Source organism: Castor canadensis, chromosome 9 (genome assembly GCF_047511655.1).
Source record: "Castor canadensis chromosome 9, mCasCan1.hap1v2, whole genome shotgun sequence".
NCBI lineage: Eukaryota > Metazoa > Chordata > Mammalia > Rodentia > Castoridae > Castor > Castor canadensis.
This window is the reverse complement of record NC_133394.1, coordinates 148,264,093-148,275,144: the sequence shown is the minus strand read 5'-3', so window position 1 is coordinate 148,275,144 and position 11,052 is coordinate 148,264,093. Positions and strand designations below refer to the sequence as shown.

General features: G+C 41.7%; 1 long non-coding RNA gene across 1 annotated transcript; it reads right to left on the bottom strand.

The window, feature by feature from the left end:
• Nucleotides 1-1,138: 1,138 nt before the first annotated feature.
• Nucleotides 1,139-10,590, bottom strand: LOC141410785 (uncharacterized). Its single transcript, XR_012435569.1, has 5 exons — nucleotides 10,399-10,590; nucleotides 9,115-9,342; nucleotides 8,669-8,740; nucleotides 7,711-7,777; nucleotides 1,139-1,746 (listed from the first exon to the last, which is right to left on the bottom strand). It is a non-coding gene; the product is annotated as an uncharacterized lncRNA (long non-coding RNA).
• Between the last annotated feature and the right edge of the window lie 462 nt (nucleotides 10,591-11,052).

The following is an 11,052-nucleotide window of genomic DNA, read 5'->3' as shown; positions in this document are numbered from 1 at the left end:
GCTGTTCTTGCAAACTCCCATTATCGTTCAAGTTCTGGCTTATTCGTCACCACCTGTGTCAAACATCCTATTGTCTATCCGCCAGCCAATGTCCTTTCCTTTCCTAACTGTGGTCACTCATTGCATATCAGTCTTCTCTCTTTGGTGCCCTTATTCCTCACCTTATTCATCTCTGTTTCATCATACTTGCCCCGGATCCAGCCCATGTGAACTCAGCAGTGCGTGTTTTCTGGGCAAATTGAATGAAGCACAATGCCCAGCTGGGTGCTGAGACAAAATTCAATTTGCTAGATGTATTGAGCATATATTTCTCTGGAACAGAAAAACTCCCTGCTCTCTTTCTTAGTGAAAAATCTAATCATATTGATTATATTTGACATCAATAAATGGATAGATGCATTTGTAGCCAAATTTCAGATATCATGTTTACCCGACGTTGCCTTTCTAGCTCCGTGGCAAAAGAGAACAGTGCTGAGAGGTTCCAGGTAAGGAGGTACACGGGCTACAGTGCATACTTTATTTTGGCTTCAAAAACTCATTTGTGGCTGATTTCTCACTTCAGTGAGGTTGTTGATTAGTGTGTAAACATAATACTAAGCCTCAGATTCCTAACCTGACTTTGCACACATAGTTAAGTATTGAAAAACACAGCCATTATGATTACACAAACCCAGGGGGTGAGTTTCCACATTGCCATTTATTAGCAAAGGCGTACAGCATTTGTACTGAAAGATTGCTATTGGTCATCCATGACCTCCAGTTTATTTTTCTTTAAAAAAGAAAATAATCATACCTAAGTCAAGGGACATAGTGAGAATTAAAGCAAGATTCTTAAAACCTCATGATCAATGAAAATTATCCTTTACTTCAGTTTTCCCAGCCGTTTCCTTAGCTCTTTGCTATATGTTTGGCTCTGCCAAGTATTGTAACAAGACAAAAGTAAGCAAGATACAGGCACTCTTCTTTGTAAAGAATAAAAAGCATTGCTAGAAGAACAACCAGATAAATAGATTGACTAATTAACTAATTAAAATAAAATAAGATAAACATGGTGAATATTACAAAGTAATTTTTTCTTAGGTTAAAATGGACACTTTATTTATGTGCTTTTTGCAAGCTTTTACCTCTCTTCCTCACGTGTAGAATAAAAGTCATGCCTGTGTTCTGGTAGACACATCTGCTCACCCTATGGTCTATGCTGGCCTCAGCTGTCTCATCTTTTTTCATATCCTGGCTGCTTGGTTCAACAGTAAAATGTTGACATTGTTCCTCACGCTTCTGCTGGAGCTATTCCATCTCTTTGGATCCTTCTCACTTATCTTCACCAGATAAGAGGTTCCTCCTCACCTTCCAAGACTAGGCTCAGGTACTGTCTTCTCTTTCCACTCCCATATGAATAGTATACCTGTTCTGTGCACACTTGTACCCCCTATCAATAATTGAGTTACAGCTGACTTTGTCTATGCAAATTTACCTTTATTTTTGCAACTAGATTGTAAAATCTTCCAAGCAATGTCCAGTTTTCACATCTTGGAATCTGGCATGTGATCTGACACCTGGTTGGTTCTCACAGGCCCCTTTGCCATACTGGAGGGCAGAACTTCCCTCATGTCAACTTTCCTCTGGCCTGAGGTCACTTCCAGACTTTGGTGACTCCACAGGACTGGCTGCTCACTTCCAGAGCAGACCTGGGAGTCTCTGAGCTCCACAGCAGAGCAATCAAGGCCTGAGAATTAAGTCACATTCCTGCAAAGGAAGAGAGTAGCCACATGTTAATGCACTCATTTGTTTCGAAAAGCCTGAGGCCAATGTTTTCAGCAGGCAGGTTGGAGAACCTCCTTGGAATATCGAATTGAGAGAATGGCAGCTTGCTTGGAAAACAGTAGAGGAAAGTGTCATTAGTTAATGACATCTACCCTCCACTAGCGGAAGGCTAGCATTTGGAGTCAGACAGATGGGAATTTAATTTTCATCCCAGTCTCCATCTGTGTAAACTGAGAAATTTACTTAACTGTGCTACACCTCAGTAGTCGCTTCATCTGTAAAATGGGGACGATTATATCTTCACAAGAAGTTTGCTGTGGGATATAAGGGACAGAATGCAATATGCAATGTACAGCACCTATAGGAGGAAGTAGCTAGAATACAGGACACAAAGGAGCCTGGCCTTTGACCTTCCCAGCACACTGAATTACCTGAATCCATCAGTCAGGACCATCACTAATTCTGTGAAAACTCACTACTTTCTTTCAACACTTCATCACTCTCCTAAATGGAACAGCTTTGCCTCACTAATACTTTATTAGGATAACAGTGTAACTCGGTCCAGGGGCTCCTTGAGGTTGGCAGAACCTCAGCCTAGGACCTAAACCCATTTCTGGGACAATCTCAAATGGTGGCTAACTGCAGGCAGCAGTGAAGTTGCAGATGTAGTGATGATGACATTTCTTGACTTCTAATTGTTGGCATTATTAGCTATTAGTATGATAGCTGCCAGACACTTCCATGGTTCCTGATACCCTTCCCACCTTCTTTCCAGGTCTTTGAATTACTGACCCCTCTCTCTGGAGCTCTGACTCCTGTTAACTAAACCTCTGTCTTCTAGGCCACAAGTTAAAGGGCCATTGTGACCACCCGTCAAGCTGTCACAAGCCTGTACTAGATCTGTGACTCTGGTGGGTGATTCCATTGTGTGCTTGCTTCCTTCCTTCATCATCCATTAGGTGTTGTGGTATTTCTGGATTGTAAGTTCCCTAATTTACAGATATGATTTTTTAACTTTTGTATAGAAAAAACAGAACCCACATTTATACAGAGAAAGCCATACCCACCACTTGAATTTTGGCTGATTGTTTGGAACTGAATGTTCTACAAACAATGAATGAGCGACGACATGGTGAGGAATAGTCCTTTGAGAAAATCCACTGGGCAGCAGGTGGTGCACTGGAGAGAAATCTGGCTTTGGGGCCAGAAAATCATGACCCTTGGAAATAGGGGATCTTTGCTGCCTCTTACCTGGGTAACCACAGTCATGTTTCTTATTTCTAAAACCTAGTCTCCTCGTCTATAAAATAGGAACAAAAATCCCTCCCTCATAGGTCACTGTGAGAATAAATAAAATAACTAAAATCAAATGATCTGTCCATGATGTATGTACATGTAGAAATATCATACTGAACTCTGTTAATATGTTCAATTAATATGCTAATCAAACATAAAATAAAATATTTAAAAAATCCCCCAAATCCAAAAATAAATCTAAGAACCTTACACAGTAAAGGGACCTTGTACATGAGAGCAGTACAAGAATCCAGTCTAGTAGAAATTACTACACTGGGCCAAAAGGAGTCCATGGTTTCAGAATTGTGTGTGTTGTGTGTATGTGTGAGAGACTTTGTGGTAGTGCAGAGATCAGGGAATGCACATGCAGTACAGTCAACATGTCACTAACTCCTCAGGCTCAGAGCCAGGTAGAGTCGTCTGTGCGTTACTCAGATGTCTCTCACCCCAGTGCTCAGAACTGGGCAGGTCTTCCTCTCTCCTGATTCCATCTGAGTCACTCCTCTGTTCCCCAGACACTAAGGAAAAAACATCCAAGTCAGTTGACTTAATGATGTTAATTGCTGTACAGAGCAAATAATGTTATTTTTGTAATTTCTTTGAACTTTAATTGCCTCCCATGAAAAGTGATATGATTCTAATCTTGAAATATCATACTGAAGCCTATTAATATGTGCAATTCATTGGATTAAGGAGTGCCTGGAGATGAGTAAAGCACAGCTCTGGGTACATCTGTGAGGGCATTACCAAAGACAATTACATCTCCTAAGCACTGACTTAAAGTTTTAACCCACTGATGGATTCACTTTGAATAGACTGTGGGAAGGCAGCAGAAACTGTGAAAGATGGATTCTCATTGGAGGAAGTAGGTTACTGGGAGCAAGTCTTTGAAAGTAAAACGTTGCCCTAGGCCCTTCCTCTCTCTCTCTCTCTCTCTCTCTCTCTCTCTCTCTCTCTCTCTCTCTCTCTCCTCTCTCTCTTTCTGCTTTCTGGGTGTCATGAGGTGAGTAGTTTCTGTCACATGAGCTTGTTACCATGAAATTCTGACTCACCACAGACCCAGAATCAGTAGGGCCAAAGACTATGGACTTTACCTTCTGCAACTATGAGCTAAAATAAATCTCCCCCTCTTAATGTCAGAACTTTATTTGGTTCTTTTAAGAACAAAAGAAGACGCACTGGACAAAAGTCTTGTACCTGCATTCTGTTATGTCCAAAACCCTCCGGTTCTTTAAAATAGAGACGAACATTTTCATGGGTTTGTGAGGGACATCAAATGAGGACAAGCGATCTTACAGTATGACAGGCAGGATGTTAATGCAAAACATTATTTGTGCTGTGACTGACACCTTTTCTCCAAGAAAGAATCACCCAAAATCTCATCTCAAGTAGCAGATTCCCTTAAGGTTAAGGTAACCAGGAGAGATTGGGCAGTGTGAAACAAACTTTTTAGCAGATGGAGGGAAAACCTGCCTGTACAAATGTGTGGAGAAATGGGTTTGTTCTCAAAGCTGAGAGCATTGTGATGTAAAGGGAAGAAAAATGAGGAGATCCCTGTTCTCCACCTCCAGGCTTTTGCCTCATTTCTGTAGCTCATATTCAGAGCGTCAACCTTCGGACTTTAGGTGAATAGTAAGCAGTTTTTTTTGTTCTCTTGTGAAAGTCATGAAGACTCTTCAAGGAAAAATTATTAATTTTACACATATTCTTGGCACCAGATTGCAGTGTAATGACAGATCTAGGGTAGGGCTCCACTGGTTCCATGGCAGAGAGATCCAGGTTGCATTTTTTAAGGGAATATGGGCAAAGATGGCATGTGCCATCCATGGAGGTGCAAAACAGACTCTTAGGTGTCAAGTCCACTCACCTGCTCACTTTCAACAAAAAATACCAGGTATTAATTTCAACTTATTAAATACCTGAGACAAAAGGATTTTTGTCACATTGGCATCTTCTATTCTTCTGTCTTGTATTACAGAAAATAAAACTGACTTGTAGTGAACTATATCTATGTCCTGCCATGTACTGGGTATGGAACCTTAGGCACCAGCCCTACAGACTTACTTCCTAACCTTCATAAATGTGCATAAAATCATCAGTCTAATCTCTGTAAAATACTGGCTTAGGATAAATGCATAATTAACTTTCATGGCTTTCCTCCTTGCTTCTGGGTACATGCTGTTCTTTCCTGAAGCACTCCCACCTGCCCAACTCCTCTTGGGAAGCCTCCAAGGAATGTGTAATGCATCCACCCTCAAGAGGCTGGGGAATGCATCTCCTAACTCCCAACCCTTCATTCCCATTGGCTGAGGGTGCTCCAAGGGATCTTATAGCCCTCTTGGGGTGCCTTGCAAGTGGGTTGAATGAGCAACCACCTGGAGAAAGCCCTCAGGCAGACCTGCAAAGAGATGCTGATGCTTGGGAGGGGGGTTGTACCACCAGCATTCAAGAGAAAGTGAACACGGTGCTGGGCAAAGGGGTATGGCGGAGGGGCAGGGATGACAGCCTCTGGATGATGCATTGTAGACCTAGAGTTATTATCAAGACTGATCAGAAGGTGACAATAAATAGTAACAGTGAGTGCAGAACTGAAGGATGAATGTAGAGTTGAGAGGCAAGAGGGTGCAGGCAAAGGGAAGATGTGAGTTAAATGGAGCAGCCCCTCTGACAAACATAGATCTATAGACACCCATGCTGAGGCAACTGATTCCCCAGACTCAGATCCATGCTCCATCTGCAGTATTGGTGTGGCCACCTGCAACACCTTGTGTGGTTTCTGTGAGATTCTGTCTTTTGCTCCCACTCAAATTCATCCTTAATTTATCCTAACCCCTTCTTCCCTGAACTATCTTGAGTGACTGTTCCTTGCTACCAACTGAAACCTATATCCTGCCCATAATCCAATCAACCCAAAACAAAGCCCCAGGGTCTGTCCCCACAGATGCCAGCAAGCATTCTATCTGCCTAAGGATGTTAAGAATGCAGGCCCTGGAGACAAATCACCAGAGTTTAATCCCCAAGTCCTCCACTTTTATTTCCTAGGCTACTTTGGTAAATTACTTGACATCTCTTTGCCTTAGTTATCAGCTCTAAAATGGAGGTAATAATAACACCTACCTTGTTACATATTGCTGTGAAAAATTAATGAATTAGTACAAGAAGTTCTGGGAACACTAGCCAGCTCAGTGTAAGCTCTTCACAGTGTTAACTAGTTTTATCATTTGACTTAACTGCACCCTTGCTGTTCATGTCTTCAGAGAAAGTCACAATGGTCAATGCAGTGAAGTAGGAGAGTGTGGCAAATGGCGTTGGGCATGCATTTTGAAGGGAAGCCCGAGAGTGCAGATGGTCAGCAGCAAGCAGAGCCCTTGTAGGAATGACCAGCAAGGATCTCTGATGCATATTCTATCCACACCATGATTTTGTTTCAAATCCTGACAGGCATTATCAGTATCTCAATAGATAAGAGGAAGAACTTGAAGTTTTGATGGGCTGAGCTGGAAAGTAAATGTTCTTTCAAGATTTAATGTCACAAATATAATCCAGGGATCAGTCTAAAAGCTGACCACTGACCCACCTTGGGAAAGGTTCCCTAACAGGGACTCATTTCTTTCAGGTCCTCATGTTTCTTAGCACGATAAACCAAGATACACACTCCAGGGGGTACTTATCCTGGGCTTTAGGAACTTGTGTTAGCACACCTTGCTGGGAGTTTAGCTGAGTTCTGAACAGAATTGTTTCAGAGATCATTGTAAGAATCTTGCCGTGAGAACCCTTCTGTAGCCACTGCATAAAGAAGAGGTACTACTGAAGTGGTGTCTCTGGAAGCGGCATCTGGCTGGTATTATATCACCATATCCAAGGATGGAATTACACTAAGTTACTACAGGTTTCTAATCTCTTCATATATTGTGCACTGCACCCTAATATGGATGCTGTCCCCATGACTGGACACCTGTTTGGTTCCTTGGTCTCCTCTACTGGATTGTGGTACTTTTCAGGGGGGAGACTGATCTGTCCTCTCTGATTGCCACACCAGTGTATGAACTTGAAGACCAGGACTGATTGGAGCTAGAAAATTATTTGGTCATCAAAAATATTTGATGCATGAATGCATAGATGAACACCTATGCTAAAGCTGCTCCTGACCCAGGGATTTCCGCACACTTACAACACTGTTTCCTGTTTAAATTATGTCTCCTTTAGCTCCCAGAAAACACATACCTCATCTCAGAGAAGAAGTCCTAAAGTGGATGCTTAGCCAAGCCCTCTTGTTACACTGTGGTGTTGACCTCTATAGAATATTATGATGACTTTTCATTAACACAATTAGGGGATTATTTTTAAGATATATCCTCTGACCATTCACCCTTACCCCACTATTAGCTCTATTACGGCCCAAACCCAGCATTTTTGCTCATCACAGCACCTTAAGTGTACACCAAAGTGGCTGGAACACAGAAGAGCTAAAAAATATTTGCTAAATGAATATATAAACGTATAGAAAAAAACTCTGTGCACAATAAATGTATTTACTGTAACCCCTTAAAATACTGGAAAATGAAAGGCCAATACTTACCTTTTAGAGAATCCCAAGTTTGGCCAAAAACTATCTGGAGGAGAAATGGTTTAGAAATACAGAGCACTCACCAATCATCTTTTGGGAGACATACATTTCACCAGACAAATGTGTTCCCTTGTCCTTTCTGTAAACAGCCTACAGAAGAGAGATGCATTTTGATTTTTTTCTATAGCCGATTAGTGAATGCTTGCTTTGTAAGAGAAAAGTAATTCAAATGGAGGTAGTTTTATCTCTCTGAAGTACTTGTTTACTGTGGTATTTTTGCTTAATTGCTTTGTGGAAAACGGTGACCTTATCTAATGATTGGGATGATGTGCACCCATCAATTCCTTGTGGATACTGATTACTGTAAATCTACCAGAAAGCTTTTTGAGATGTGCCCAAACTCATCATTTTCCCTTGCTGTTATTTTTTCAGTGTGACCTGAACCAAGCTGTCCATGCCTCACACACACATGGTGTTTTAAAGCAGTGTCCATATGAAACACACTGCTAACTGCAGTGTTCAAGGAATGTTCTTATGTACATATGGGCTCACGCTCTATCTGTAACTGGAAATTCAACAGCATTGTGCTCTTCTTTGTGGGATGGAAAGGGTGTTTTCATGCATATGTTTGGTATTACATACACATTGTTTAATCTAAGCATAGGGAGTTTTTTATTAACCGTATGTTTCTCTGAGAGATTTGCATTCATAGTTTTGACTAACCTGTGCCAGGAGTTTTCAGTTAGTATTTTATCTAAAATACAGGTTTATTTCTTCTTTTGATAGGATTAACAATAAAGTAGGTAATTCAGTAAATCTGTTCAACTCCTGTTCATCTGTTTGTTCAAATATTTGTTGATTCAGTCAACAAAACTTAATTTGCAATCTATGACATGTCAGGAGTGTCATCTAATGCATCCAGAACCTTGAGTGGCACAGTGATCTCATGGGTCAAGGTGCTGCTCATTCTACTTGGGTAACCTTGCTATAGCTCTTTCTCACAGTTGCAGACACTGGGGTTGATATGGCGTGATTCACTACCTTGGTGCATCTCCTCTCTTCACCAAAGCTTCACATAAAGGATGCAGAGATGGATAAAGTACAAGAAGTGGCCTGAGGTAGAAGAGAAATATGAGTGAGCAATTACAACGCAGTGCCTTGACTATGAGTGGCATGTGCTAAGAAGGGACTGCCTTTAGTAGTGTGAATCAGTACAAATGAGGGACATACCCCCAAAGCCAAGAATGTGTGGGTAGAAAAGAGAAAAGTGCCAGGTGAACTGAGCAGGTACAAATGAGCCTGGCAAAGGGGAGGAGAAAGAGAACTCAAGAGAAAGGACTTCAGCAGGTTTTCGACAAAGCATTTCTTGAGCTTTAAAAAAACATAGAGACTATTTCTAAAATTGTGAATTGGGAATAGGCATACTTTCATTAGTCAAGCAAGGTACGGGCCAGAGAGACACAAACATCCACCTCCCCCTTCCTTACCTTCCCCTGATTCTCTGTCTTATCGTCCACGTGGCCTCTTTTGCTGAGGTCTTTTGTTCCCCAGTGGTCACGCTTTCAGGCACGTTCCATGCCTATCTTTCAACAGTGCAGTCCTTGGTGAAGCCCCTGCCAGCCATCTGCTGAACTTGGTTGACTGTGAGAATTCTGCACCTCTAGTGAAAGGTGATGGCAAGTCTTCTGCACACAGGGAGCACCAGGCTAATTCTGCTGATGTTGCAAGATGGGAGAGGCAGATAGGCAGTCACCATTGTTTGTCAAGCTGACAGCTTGAAACAAAAAGGCAATGATGCCAAATGTTCACTGGGACAGATCATCTTGGTGGGGAAGTTGAAACTGAATCAACTTAATGAGGACAGGAGGTGGCTTTAGACTTACTGTGTTTTTAAGCCTTGTAATGCATAGCTAGATAAAACCTCAAAAGGCTGACTTAAAAGATATTAAGGAAAGAGATAAGGCCTCCAGGAAGCCTCCTGTGCTTACTATCTGCATATACCATCACTTTATCAGCACCAACTTACTTGTAAGTCAAACTCTGAAATTCAGGAGCGGTAAGATGCCTTTTCAGAGAGCTTAATACCATAGGACCTAATTAACTGGGGACAGACAGAAAGAGGGAGATAAAATTGTATATAATGAGATCATCAGGGGTATGCAAATGAAATCCCACAGTCTGGGAATACTGTGATGCGGAGATATTTATATGAATCATTATATTTTTATGTGAAGCATCAAAGAGCTGCCCCAGTCCAGTGCTCATGTGAAGTCACCCTCCAGCTGCAGAAACTCTAGGTGCAATCAGACCATGGTGTCAGAGTTGTTCCAGGAAGTCCTGGAGGGTGTCACATTTTAGCAGCCTGAAGCTATACCCTGGCTCTGGGAGACATGGGCTGAGATACTAACAATGCATTCCCAGCTGCCTACAACTTACACTTATTACAATGCTGCAGAAAGAAGTTACAAAACAGAAGAGAAATCCAGTTATTTTTGTGACCCTTGCTTGGCAATGCATTTTGCATATCTCTTCTAATCTTCTTCACAATTATTGCAAGAAAGAGACCATTGTCTTGCTTTCACATATCAGGAACCCATGGCTGAGGGGAACTGAATGGCTTGCCCATGGTTGTGCAGTGGAGAGTAGAGTCTGGGGAACATTCCTCGAAATACTTGAAGCAACCTGTATAGCTTTGAGCAATGTGGTGAGAGTGGGTATCCCACTGAATGGTAGGTTGTGTCCCAGGTACTGCCAGCAAGCAGGTAGCTTACCTCTTCCAGAGTCCTGGAGTCTCTACCCAGTCCCTGGCTTCTTGATCTCTAGAGAACATGATTTTCCTTCTGCTTTCACCCCTTTGTGGCTTACATGGAGGCGAGTCTTCTTCTAGTCCATGCCGCCTAGACACCTGTTATCAGGTGTATCTAGGATGGGAGGAGACATGCAGAGGTTCAAAATCTTTTTAGCAGGATCCAGGTTTAATTCAGCATTTCTCTATGAGATCACCCCATTTAGTCTGTGTCTGAAATCAAACTCCAACTCATTCTCTGTACTTTTAATGTTATCAATGAAAAGAACTAGTCGACAATTCCAATTTTTTTCTTTATTTTTGCCATTTTTAAAATAAGTTATGACTAAGTTTTTATATTTTGCTTCCTTTCCTGGTTTTGATCATTCCAGCTCTGTGGTTCAGATTCTTACTGACTCCACTTCTCTACCATGCTCCATTGTCTGTCTCAGATAAGAAGCTTTTAGGTTCTCAGTGCGTCTATGATTTTAAAAGAAATGTCCTATCTTTTTCTATTTTCTGCTGCTTTAACATAATGCCTGAAACTGGGTAACTTATAAAGGAAAGAAATTTGTTTTGGATCGTGTTTCTGGAAGTTGGGACATCTAAGAATCTTGTACCGACAGCTGCTCAGCTTCTT